The sequence below is a fragment of the Macrobrachium rosenbergii genome, chromosome 14, assembly GCF_040412425.1.
Source record: "Macrobrachium rosenbergii isolate ZJJX-2024 chromosome 14, ASM4041242v1, whole genome shotgun sequence".
Taxonomy (NCBI): domain Eukaryota; kingdom Metazoa; phylum Arthropoda; class Malacostraca; order Decapoda; family Palaemonidae; genus Macrobrachium; species Macrobrachium rosenbergii.
This window is the reverse complement of record NC_089754.1, coordinates 20502672-20515848: the sequence shown is the minus strand read 5'-3', so window position 1 is coordinate 20515848 and position 13177 is coordinate 20502672. Positions and strand designations below refer to the sequence as shown.

At 34.9% G+C, this 13177-nt stretch overlaps 1 protein-coding gene across 2 annotated transcripts in view; it reads left to right on the top strand.

Moving 5' to 3' along the window:
* bwa (alkaline ceramidase) overlaps nt 1–13177 on the top strand; it is a 131309-nt gene that overhangs the window by 116493 nt on the left and 1639 nt on the right. The gene's annotated exons all lie outside the window — the stretch shown is intronic.

Sequence of the window (13177 nt, the reverse complement as noted above, 5' to 3'; positions counted from 1 at the left end):
AACTAACTCAACCCTTTAACCAGCTTGGATTCGAATCCCACCCGGGAAGGAGAATTTCTACATTCATTTCCTGTTGGATTTCAAGGCCTTCAAGAATTTGATCATGTCGAGATCAACATGTCCAATGCAACATGAAAAGCACGAGAATCTGAGTTAGATTATCTTTCCCTTGAAGTTCTTGACGTCAACAGACGTCTCCAGCGCCGGCATCCTTGACATCTGAATGTGTTCAGACTAACAGAAGATATTTTCCTCTATCGGAGGGGGTATAAATTCGATGTCTGGCGTGAGTGAGATTTAACATGACACGGTGACTCGTATGTCAGGCACTTCTGAAGCGCCCTGAAGAAACGCGAGCGAGTGCGTGACGGTTGTTCGATTCTTTTTTTGCTTGTTTTTTTTTGATCGTTTGTGTGTAAAAATAACCAGTTCGGTGTTTTATGTTATGTTTTACGTCCTTAAAAGGTGGTGAGTGTATAATGAACAGGTATAGAGGTGTAACTATATATATCATAAACAGGGATTAAATCTCTCTCTCTCTCTCTCTCTCTCTCTCTCTCTCTCTCTCTCTCTCTCTCTCTCTCTCTCTCTCTCTCGTTGAGTATTGATTTAAAAGGCCGTAAGCGTAAAATAAACATGTATAGATATAAAAAGAGATATATCATTAACAGGGATTAAATGAATCTCTCTCTCTCTCTCTCTCTCTCTCTCTCTCTCTCTCGTTGAGTATTGATTTAAAAGGCCGTAAGCGTAAAATAAACATGTATAGATATAAAAGAGATATATCATAAACAGGGATTAAATGAATCTCTCTCTCTCTCCCTCTCTCTCTCTCTCTCTCTCTCTCTCTCTCTCTCTCTCTCTCTCTCTCTCTCTCTCTCTCTCTCTCTCTCTCTCTCTCTCTCTCGTGTTGAGTATTAATTAATCAGATTCATTTTTTTTTTGCATTGCGTATCAGAACATTATTGTGACCTTGACTTCACATTTCAGGAGAATTGGCTGAATTTGCTTTCTGAATACATAACAAGCGAAAACTCACGGTACTCTTTTTTTTCGCTATATTTTATATCTTGCGTTCATTTGATACATGGTTTCTTGTCATGCACATTTCCCTATATTCACGTCTGCTATTTTTAAGACTTACAGCAATAAAGGAAAAGGCAGAAAGGAGAAACAAACAATGTACTTGAACTGTGCCAACTTGGAAGATTTATTTCGAAGACACAATGTTGATGTCTAAATTTACTCCCATCGGAATGTGGGTTTCTTAGTTATATAGAGAAAGGGTGGCGGTGGGGAGTGGAAAGACGGAAATAGAGAGAGTTAAACCTGATGAATGATACATAATTAATCATGTATGAATTACTTTTCAGTGATTTTTTTGAGTTGCTGATTATAAATAACAAAAGTATGTAATTTTGTAAACCATTTTCCATTAAGCCGGGTGTATAATGTATTGTTTTAGTCGTTGGTAAGTGACAAGCAAACTATAAGACTGGAAAGAAAGCGAATGATTTTGTTGAGATATGAACTTGTTGTAACATTTAATAATACAAAGTTCGTAAGACTAGGAACATATGAAAATCTGTAACAAAAAATTATAATTGCAACATGAAATTTATGTTATTTTTATCTCTTTACTGTAAATATTCCATCGCTCGAATAATGAAAAACATCTGTGTACGTGTTTGTGTGTGCGCGCGAGAGACAGACAGAGAAGACACAAAACCCATTGCTTTTTTTTAAATTACTATCGTTCTTAAAAAGTTTAGAGCCAAACTGTAATTTCCATATTTCATATATTTTTACCTTATTTCTCATCGGATTACGTTAGACTTTGCTGCTTGTATGTTTATCAAGTTCTCAGCAAGGGACCGACCTTACGCAATCGCGCGGGAATTTAATCCAGTCTTCCAGTTGCGACAAATAGGAAAACGACAAATTCTCTCAGGACTTTCCCATGAAATCGTGTAATATAAACATAAAAGAATTAAGATTTTTCGTCATTTAAAAAGGAGCAGGTTGGTTTGCCACATTGTCTTTATTCTTACTGTATTGCGTATTCTCTTTCCTCCGCTTTTACTAACTTCGCGCCCACCCATTTCCTCATCTCACTTGTTCTACGAATTTGGGTTCTTCAAGCGTTCGACTGATGTACACAGGCAGGTGTGTTAAAAAAGGGTGGGGGCGGGGGAAGCGTCCATCCGTTTTTATTATGTCATGACAGGCATCCATCGCACAAAGGAAGTGTTGCCGTTGCATATTGTAGGTGTTCCGGAGCCGCCAAATCTGATAAGGGCTGAATCATTTGTTAGCTCAGCCGCGTCTATCACGGAAGGGCCTTTTACGAAACTGACACGGGATTATTAAATCATTTACTGACCCCCAATAATGCTGCACGGAAGGCTTACGTGAGCTGGGGGGGAGGGGAGAGAGATTCATACATAAAATGTGTCCTTTGAATCACCCAAACACGCTATCAAACTAAAGTTGACAGTTTTTTTTTTTTTTTTAAGTTTTCATGTTGATGCTGGACGTCAGCGTCAATGTTCACCTTTGAAATATAATTCTCTCTCTCTCTCTCTCTCTCTCTCTCTCTCTCTCTCTCTCTCTCTCTCTCTGAATGACTGAAGCAGTGAAATGAAATTTGTCCTTATAATTTGGAATAGAGGAATGGTGAACAAGAAGACAAGGGGAAAATATGATTAACACGATATTTGCTCCAATGCAATAAAAGAACAGCCTAGATTTGTCTGATCTTTCATTGTAAAACAAGAAAGAGAATAATGAAATAAGGTGAAGAAGAGAAAGGAGAATGAGGATAATAACGGTAATAAATCAAATGAGACTTCGAAGCATTAGTGACAGCTAATTGAGCTTCAATTGCTTCCATTGCTGAACGAATGGCCCTCAGATCTCGACAGCATCGTTTAAGTTCGAGTGACTTCTGAAAAAAATAAGTTTAAAAATTTCATGCTCCGTCTTTTTATTTTTTTAGAATTTATTTTTATAGTGATGTGACCAAAAATAATCTGTGACACGGAAGAAATGTATTTCTAAATGGTTTTACCTAAGCTTCTGGAGAATACAGGAAATTCAAAGTAAGTCTGAGGAGATTTAATGCTAAACCATAACGAAGTGATTTAGTAGTGTGTTCCTGGATAATGCTTTGATAAAGAAGCCTTGAAATTCCACCTTCCTTTGAAGATAGGTCTAAAGTTACAGCCTTATAGAGAAGATAGAAAAATGGATAGGTTAAATTATCAGTTTTGTACATTTTAAAAGATTGGACATAGTCCCTTATAAAACCGGATATGGAAAGGTAGGCCTATATTGTAGTGTCGGGATTCGGTAGGAAATGTCATAATTCTTTTTAGAAATGTTACTAACATTCCCGTACAGTGGATTTATATCCTGTCAACAGAAATTAAGTGAAGAAATCAGTATTCATAGCCATGTTTAAAGAGAATTACGGGCACGCAGCCATGAATATGCTGATGATCAATTAGATGTAGTTAGGAGTACAGATAAGAAATTAGAGTATCCTGATATATTAGACGGTGCATTGAAAACAGCAACAAAGAGGTTCTTGCGGAAAACCACAAGGAAACATCAAACACAACATATAGTATTAAGTTGAAAGATATTCTCCATTTACTTAAAAACTTCCTGGTTAAGGTGGCATGAGTGTCAAATTTGTTGGTTAAATTAAAAAAAAAAATTAAGAAACATAATTGACCAAAATATATAAAGAAGATATATAGGTTAACTGAGCAATTTTCGTTCATGCAATAGAAAATAATAATTCTATAAACAGGACAGAGGCAAACAAATTACTTTATTCTAATATTTAAAATTTAATATAATAGGCTACTTTATATACTGTATATATATATGTATATATATATATATATATATATATATATATATATATATATATATATATATATATATATATATATATATATATATATATATATATATATATAAGTTTTTATAAGAAAAATATATATTAGCTTAGGGATTTGTTAAATGTACAGATTTTAAAAATGTAGTTAATCTGGTCAAAATGACAACAAAATTATACGCCTATCAATTTCCCATCAAGAAATAACGTAGGTGTAAGACCTGCTGTTAGAAAAACATCTGTAAATGACACAAACTCATTTTGTAATAAAGGGGATTAGTCGTTATTTTTTCTGTCAACAATTTTAAAGTGTAGATGCTCGTTTGTATTGTTTTTTCACAGTATGCACTGCTACTAGTCCTCCGTGATATCAGGCACACACACACACACACACACACACACACACACACATATATATATATATATATATATATATATATATATATATATATATATATATATATATATATATATATATATATATATATCAGGAAGTTTGAGCACGATGTTAGCATCAATAACATTAAATAGGAGTCGTTGCCGATTTCATATAGGTATCAGCAACCCTTAGAAAGAAAGTCGGCTCCCGTTATGGTATCGACCCTACGGTATTCCGTACAGATACAAATGCCACCTGGTTTTCGCACCACAACACAAAAAGTCCAAATGGAGGTACTTGGCTTTATGATCTTATGATTAAACGGGTACAGAATCTCACGATCTAGTTATTCCTTTTTAACGTGGCATGTGTTAGGCGTTCTGACTACAGGTGTGGCGTCTCCGACCTTGACTATTTGCACAGCAGCTGATGTTTTGCCTGGCACATCTGTTAATAATGATAGATTCTCTACTGCCAGTGCAGTGATGACCTTTGACTAGAAATCCCTTGGAATCTCAGAGTTTCGGCAACCGGGCTTCGGGGGGCACGAAGGCAATGCGGCTTTTGTCTTGCTAGTTTATTTCTTTCAAAGGACCTCTCACCTCGAAAGGTGATCCGGCTGGATTGCGCTGGAGACAGAGACAGTTGTCGTCGTTGGATTTGATTATGAGACATTTAATGACTCCCGTTCACCGTGCGATCTTAGCAGGTAGATGTAGCACACCTGTTGGTTCTCTTGGTCAGGGATGTCCACCAGATGTTGAGTTCACTGATTTTCTCCATCACAGTGTAAGGGCCTTAGTACATTCAGTTCAGGTGCTTTCTCCCGTACTTGAAATTTTCACTTGACGTGATGAGCTTTGTCATACCAAGTCTTCATCTTTTGCGACTTCTTCAACTGTTCATGAGCAGCCCTGTATGTTCCCTGTAGGTGGGGTCGAAACTCGACCGCATAGCCAAGGATGTTTTTATTTATCTCTTCTTTTATTCAAATGTCCTTAAGTAGTTGTAAAGGTCCTCTCACTTGATGCTCAAAGAAGAGCTGGAATGAAGAGAGAGCCCCAAAGATTCCAGGACGCATATTCCCCAGTTGTATTATGGTTCGGCCAGACGAGTGAGAACGGGCGGGCGCTCAGTCTTTTGTTTGTTTTTACGGTAATCCCCAACGGGCTTGTACAAAACATGCCTCATAGGCTGGGGATATCTTTATCTTGGGCGTGGTAAAAATATTGAGGTTATTTTCAAGAAGATTCTATGGTTAGTTTTTAAGATGTGGCGTCCCGCTTTTTTCAGGGAAGGTCCCGAACCATAACACAGTTGGTCCGGGACTAAGCCACAGATTGTGAAGAGAAGTTTAGTGACATCTTCATCCCAGTCAGTGTCGTTGTCTTAACGCTGCACCCACTATTACAACTTTTCTTACCGCCACACTCAGGTTTTCCCTGACAGCTCTTAAGCTACCCATGAGTCTTCCCATACCTACACACATACACTGTCCTTTCGCTTTTGCTCCACAAAGTGTTTTTTCTCATTATACAAACAGCAACTTGAATTTCTTCTCTTGTGTATCACATCAACATACATTCCAAATCCCAAAACGTAGTATTTACTCTTTCTCCTGTAAGAGGGCGGGAGGATGAGGGGGGAGGTTGTATAAAAAAAATAGAGGAGTGGCCTACCAACCCTTATACTCATCATGCAGTGACTAGAATGCTATTATTTTCTTTCCTGACATCCCGTGGCAGTGTAATTGCATGGATGCCGTTGATCAAAAAAGAGGCTTTTCTATTATGTAGGGGGGTTAATTACTCAGCCAATTGGTTCACAGCCCTTAGCTAGGCAACCCTCGGCCACGAATCTTTGGCCCTTCCTAAGGAAACATTATCTATGTTTTATTTTTATTTCTTACTACCACCATGGGAGCAGTCCTCGGTGTTTGATACCTGTAGTAGCCGTTGGGTTCAAGAGAAAGTCTCATCCATCATTTTGATGCCATTTGCTCTACTAGTGGGTTTAGAACCCTCCACTTGGCGCATCTGTGCATAGGAATAGTATGCACTAATTTCTTATTGCAACCGTGCCTAGGTAGTTCCGCTTAGTACTGCAGCTGTAGCAGTCGATTATAATTATCTCTCTGTTCAAATTATATATTATATATATATATATATATTATATATATATATATATATATATATATATATATATATATATATATATATATGTGTGTGTGTGTGTGTGTGTGTGTGTGTGTGTATACATATACATATACATATATGTGTGTGTGTGTTTGGGCAGCAGTTTATTTGTCTTTCAGATGTTATTAAATGAAAGATGCCAGCCTGTTATAAAATCAATATTTTGTCTTCGATAACTTATACTGTATTCATTTCTCATTTTTTAGGTCGAAGTTTTAAAATTATAGCGATAATCCAATTGAGAGAATTTTCTTCATTCCCAGGCCACTCAAATCTATCTTTGGGAGTGCCTTGTCCATCAAATGCTAGACTGAAAGAAATATTTTACGTTTTCGTGACTAAACATTGTGCGTGCTTAGCAGTGAGACACCTAGATGATGGTTAATGCAGAAATGTTGCGTCACGTAAATAATCGTAAGATGTAACAAGTAAAAACCGGTTGAGAATTACAACTTTTTTACGGTTTTTGCTTGTGTGTGTGCGTGCATGTGCGCGCGTACAAACAGCGAAAGGGCGTGGCAGAGCTTGTGGTACAGATGGTGTTAGTTTCGTAAATGTAGGCCTAGCAAGTTTCCTTAAGTAGTCACTACTACAGGTTGTTTTTGTCCTGGATGTGGATTGCCGTGTTTCTCCCATATCTGAAAACTTCGCCCGTTGTGAGACAAGTGAAAAGGTTCTCCAAGAGTCGTGCTGTTGCGTTGCGCCATCTGCTCATGAGCGTTGAAAGTTTTATTACTCTATTGCGACGTTATGGTCTTTATTCACATTTCTCGTGATTGAGGTGATGAAGATGGGACATGAAAGGACGTTGGGGTTGGAGGTTGGGGTTAGGTGGGGGTTGTATGCAGTCTTTTGTACAAAGAGGGTGTCGGTGGACTTAGTACCTCATATACGAAAAATCAGTAGTTCAAATTTGTTAATCGAAGCAACAAACATTATCTCGTTTTTACAACGTTTGTTGCTTCTGTTTAACATTTTAATCTAGTTCTGTTTAAGGGGGTTACCTCAAAATCGTCGTATTAAATACAAGGGTTTGATCTCACAATTTGTATTTTCATGTGAATGTGCAACCACGCCTTTACCTTTACTCCCGTATTTTGTAAACCAAGTCGATTCTTCAGATGATTTTGTTAAAGCCTGAGAAGAGAATTCTATGTCTTTTTGTATTTTTGAGGGGTTATTCCTTTATAATAGGTCAGTTACCATGATTCATCGCCATAACACATAAACCAGATGACTTATAACTTACAGTTAATAAATCATAAATCTGAAGGCTGCATGGTTTGCGGGTTTGTAGCCCGTGTTCATTCCGTCCTTGAAAGTTCCGACTAAGCCTTGTCCCGTCCAGCGAAGTCGTGGCGATGTTATGCGTGAGAAACCGGAAGCTGATGTTCCGAAATAACAGAGTGCGGACATTTGACTCTGCTGTGTTGCTGGGAGACAGGTAGGTAGACGGGTACATGCTCCTCCAGCGCAGACAAATCATTTTTCTTGAAAGCTAACAAGGTGTTAAATGCCAATAGATTCACAATGTCGTGAAAAATAATCTGTGTAATAAAGATCCACAATTATATAGTAAAAAAATATTTTACATAGTAATATATTTGCTATATAATTGTGGATTTTTATTACACAAGGTGTTAAATCTTAGTAAATTGATACAAAAGCAACTCGAGTAGGCTAATCGTATAGGAAATATTAAAAAAAAAAAAAAAAATTAGATAAAGCAGTACACACACACAGAATCTCTAAAAGTAAGCGATAGAACGCAGTTAAGCAACTATCATAATCTTTGCTTGCGGAACGTCTCGTGCACATGAGGGATTTCTTGGAAGACTAACACGGTCTGGAATATTTTTTTAGTGTTCACTTTATTCTGAGATTTGTCATTTTCAATTCTATTTCCTTCGTTTTGTAAGTAAATTTGTTTCACAATGATCCCAGGCCATGATAGTTCGTGAACACTTCATCTCAATTTAAATTTCAGTCTAAAACGCAATAACTGTTAAAACACTATGATACGATTGTGAGGGTGGGTCTATACTAGCTTTAGTAAAATGTATATGAATTCAACAAATTTGTAGTGTGGAATGTTAGAGCAGCTTTGTCGGAGCCTGATGTACGTAGGATAAAGAAAATATATATATATATATATATATATATATATATATATATATATATATATATATATGTATATATATATATATATTTATATACACACATATATATATGTATATGTATATATATATGTATATATATATATATATATATATATATTTATATATATATATATATATATATATATATATATATATATATATATAATATATATATATATATAGATAGATAGATAGTGCTATGTCAGTCAACCGAAAATAACTAAAGTTTCACTGATAATAAAGCACCATATCCCATTTCAGGCGAGTGCTTTGCGTAAGGTTGTGGAAAGCTTGAAGAGAAAAGCGTTCCATAAACACAGCTGAATCTCTTCCTAGGAGCCAGAATTAATGAGTTTTATTGTGTGTTGTGGGAATCGCCCAAAAGGCCCTGGACGTGGAGTTCTATATGAAATGACAAAAGAAACAACTTATTCAGTCTTGGGGTTTTTATTGTGCTTGACTCTGGTTCGAAAAGCAAATTCATGATTGACATTTTGAGAGAAAGTTAAGGAACTAATTAAAAGAAAGTGAAAGTCCAGTATACTTAGGAAAAGGACAAACATTGCTTGCATATGTAAGGGGAGGCTGTAGCTTTTATTGCATCAGGAGAACTTCTAAGACATAGCAAAGAGTATGAAGTTGTTGGTCCCAGGGTTGTGTGGGTGAAATTGACTTTAACAGGAAAAAATGGTAGTGATTATAAACTTATAAACCTGGTATATATAGGCTATTTCAGAGAGAAAACGTAGTTTTACTGGATGGAAGTGAATGCAGAGCGTAGGTTCATGAGCAAATGGATCTTTGGATTAACCGTGCAAATGGTGACTTACTGTTTGAAGAGAATCAAGTCCCCTGATGACGGAGGGATTATTTCGGAGGGCTTTTGAATGTCGAGAATAGGAAAGGCAAATGTTGCTGATTGACGGGCATAGAGGGTTCATGTAAATTAGAGAATGTTTGTGAGTGACTGTTATATGCGTGCATGAGCGTGCTGGTGTATGTGTTATTTGCGCTGTATGTAAATGCAAACTACTGCATAGAAAATTGTTGCATAGTAATGCTATGCTACAGCTTCAAGCTTTCCCATTTCTATGTCATGTCCACATCTTGTTTGATGAAAACAAAGTGATCTGAAACGCGCTTCATATTTTGTTGAAATGCCAATGTACTTTAGAAGAAAATATTTAAAGAAAGCAGAAAAAATCAAGACTGAAATGATTTGCAAACTAAATTGCTTGTTTTCATGTACTATTTGCAAGTTCAGTTTATTTTGGTCTGGTATTTAGATATATATCAGTTTTTTTATTTTGTTTTCTGTATTAACGTATTTCCTGACTGTGTCAGTAAGAAATTTATCTGTCTATTATGTATGCATTTAGTAATTGTTTTTCTTGCTAAGATTTTATGTGTGCATTTAGTAACTTTTTTGCTAAGTCTTTTATGTGTGCATTTAGCAGTTGCTGTTTTGCTAAATGTCCCTTATATATATTCAAATTATATACGGAGTTGTTCCGGAAGAAATGTACTAGTGAAAACTGTTGAGGTGTATTCCCGAAAACAATAGGGAATGAGTCAGGCAGAATGTGCCTTGTAAACATTCGGATGGTACGGCCCCGTTTGAAACTACTGAGAATGACTGGAAGTATCACGAACTGGGTTTGTTCCTTTCACAGACAATGACAACGGGCTTGAATAACGGATTGTCGTCCTTCCAGTGAGTCTGGTCGCCCGCTTATGTGAAAGCTTGGTTCAGATACTGGTAAACAGTTTTGCTCTAAATGTATCAGTGATAAACGTTCGTTTTTTCCGTGGTACCGAAAGCTTCAAAATCATCAAATTCTTTATATTCACTATTTAAAAATGTTTAGAATCTGATCACAAGTTTGTGTGTTACCTTTATGCAAGTCATCACATGAGTAAACGTTTATTTCTGTTTTTGTTATGCTTTTGTTTCCTGTTAAACAATATTTTGAACGCATTTTGGTTATCATGACAGTAATAAGTGAGAGTTTTTCACTTTCGGTTCATATAAGCAGTACTTTGATGACTCATTTTGATTTTTAGATTCTCTTATGTTGATTTGCGTACAAGATTTGATGTGTTACACTCTTCATTTTCATGATTTCCTGTCAATCGTAAAGTATGATGTTTCCGTTTTTATCATTTTTCTTTCTGTGTAAGTGTTCATGACTCATTTTGTCTCAGTTTTATTGTCGATTATTTGTAAGACGGTATCTTTTTTCTTCCTTCATCCTTGATGTCTGTAATATATCAGTCTTGGACGTCGGATTTCCCAGCCTGAAATAACTGAGAATGACCGAGTTAGAAGAATCACTTTTAGTTTTTGTGTGTGAGTTTACAGTATGAAATTGATGGCTGTGTGATGTTATAAAAATAACATTATTATTATTATTATTATTATTATTATTATTATTATTATTATTATTTTCCGTACTTCGGTATTGAATAATATTGACAAAATTTAAGTTAGAGCTTCGAAATTGCTGATTCAAAAGGATGACAGCCACCTGAGGAGGAGAAAGCAGATTAACAAATTACAGTCCGTCCAGCATTAACCACTAAATGCATGGCTTCCAGATTTTTTTGTGAATGAACCAGGAGTTGAGCTATTGCCCTTGTTGTGTACATACTTAGGAAAGGACATACGTACGTTAGACGTTTCAAAGCCAAATCCCAACTCCCGAATCCATCCCTCAATTGCTTCAGTACTACTGTTCCACTTCAGATACCTTAAAATGGTAAGAACTCTTCTTCCCATTTGTATATATTTTGTATATATATATATATATATATATATATATATATATATATATATATATATATATATATATATATATATATATATATTTTTTTTTTTTTTTTTTTTTTTTAGCCCAGCCCTTTAGCTCGTATTTAGTATTTCACTTTGCAGTTTATTAACTTTTGTGCGTTGTCTTTTAATGTTCTGTTCTTGTGCTATAATTTTTATCCTAAATAGTTTCTTCAATACATTATCCAGTTTTATTTGTTCCATGCCTTGTTCTCTGTAGCTTTGAAAATGGGAATTATCCTCGATACTTTGGCAGCTCCTTATAAATGTGAAAATTTGTAGTTGGTTTACGGGTATCAAGTTTTATTACGCACACACACACATACACACACATATATATACATATATATATATATACATGTGTGTGTGTGGGCGTGTGATTGTGTGTTGTGTAAAGTTTGGTTCACTATAAATAAATATCCCTCATTACAGCTTTAATGGGGCTGCAGGTTTAATCACCAATAAATGCCTTTAAAAATTCGAGAATGAAATTCATTAAAGTAAACAAGTCAGGACCAGTGAGCGACGGTCCACCTACAAAGGTGTTTATCTAATGAAACATCACGTTTTGCATTTAAGTCGGGTGATGTCATTCTTGAGCAGAATACTAATATTCTAATGATGTATTGATCATTGCTCAGATTTTGCCAGCTTGTATTAATTTTTATCCAATTTTATTCTGTACATTCAAAGGAAAATGCTTTGTAAAAGATTAAGGGTTAAGGTAAATTGATTATTTACTGTTTTTTAAGCGCATGCAGTAAGAGGCAGAAAAGAAGTATTACATATATAAAAGAATGAATACTCTATAAAGAAATTTATTCCTATCGAAAGGCTTCACTTTTGACATTCATAGTGATATAGTGAATTAAAGTTGTCACAAGATTATATGTTATTCATCAGGATTTAGATTTAAATTAAAAACGTCCCAATTTTTATAAAACCAATTTGTGACTGCTGTTTCACAGACTAATAGATTTCGCCGTTTTTCATGAAATATTTTGTTAATAAATATAGGTAACTAGTGAGCAGATAAAAAAAAAGCGTACAGAAATACTATGATTAAAATCATCCGTGATAAACTATCAGAGATTTATCTAAGATTACTTAAGGAAAACAATATGAATGTTAAGTGTAGAGATATCGTATTTGATAAGCAGTCCATCATAGTGCAACAAAAGTTATATATATATATATATATATATATATATATATATATATATATATATATGTGTATATATATGTGTGTGTGTGTGTGTGTATATAATATATATATATATATATATATATATATATATATATATATATATATACACACATACATACTTGACAATGAGGACTGTTAGCCCTGGAAAGCTTGTAACTTTTATTGAATCAATACCTCCTCTAGATACCATTCAGTTTCAATGAGGTTCCTGTTAGTAATTGTATTAATGCACAAATAATTGTGTAGTGATAAAGTTAATATATATATATATATATATATATATATATATATATATATATATATATATATATATATATGTATAATATGTTTGTATATTATATATATAATCTAAGTCATAAGATAGTTCATACCCTTGATTAAAACAAGCCGAACATTGTTGTCATTTTCAAAATCGTGACTTACGCAGCTAAGAATTGGTGTTCTCAGTAGAAACATAAGGTAAAATGCAAAGTACAAATAATAACCCGAGTCACCACAGT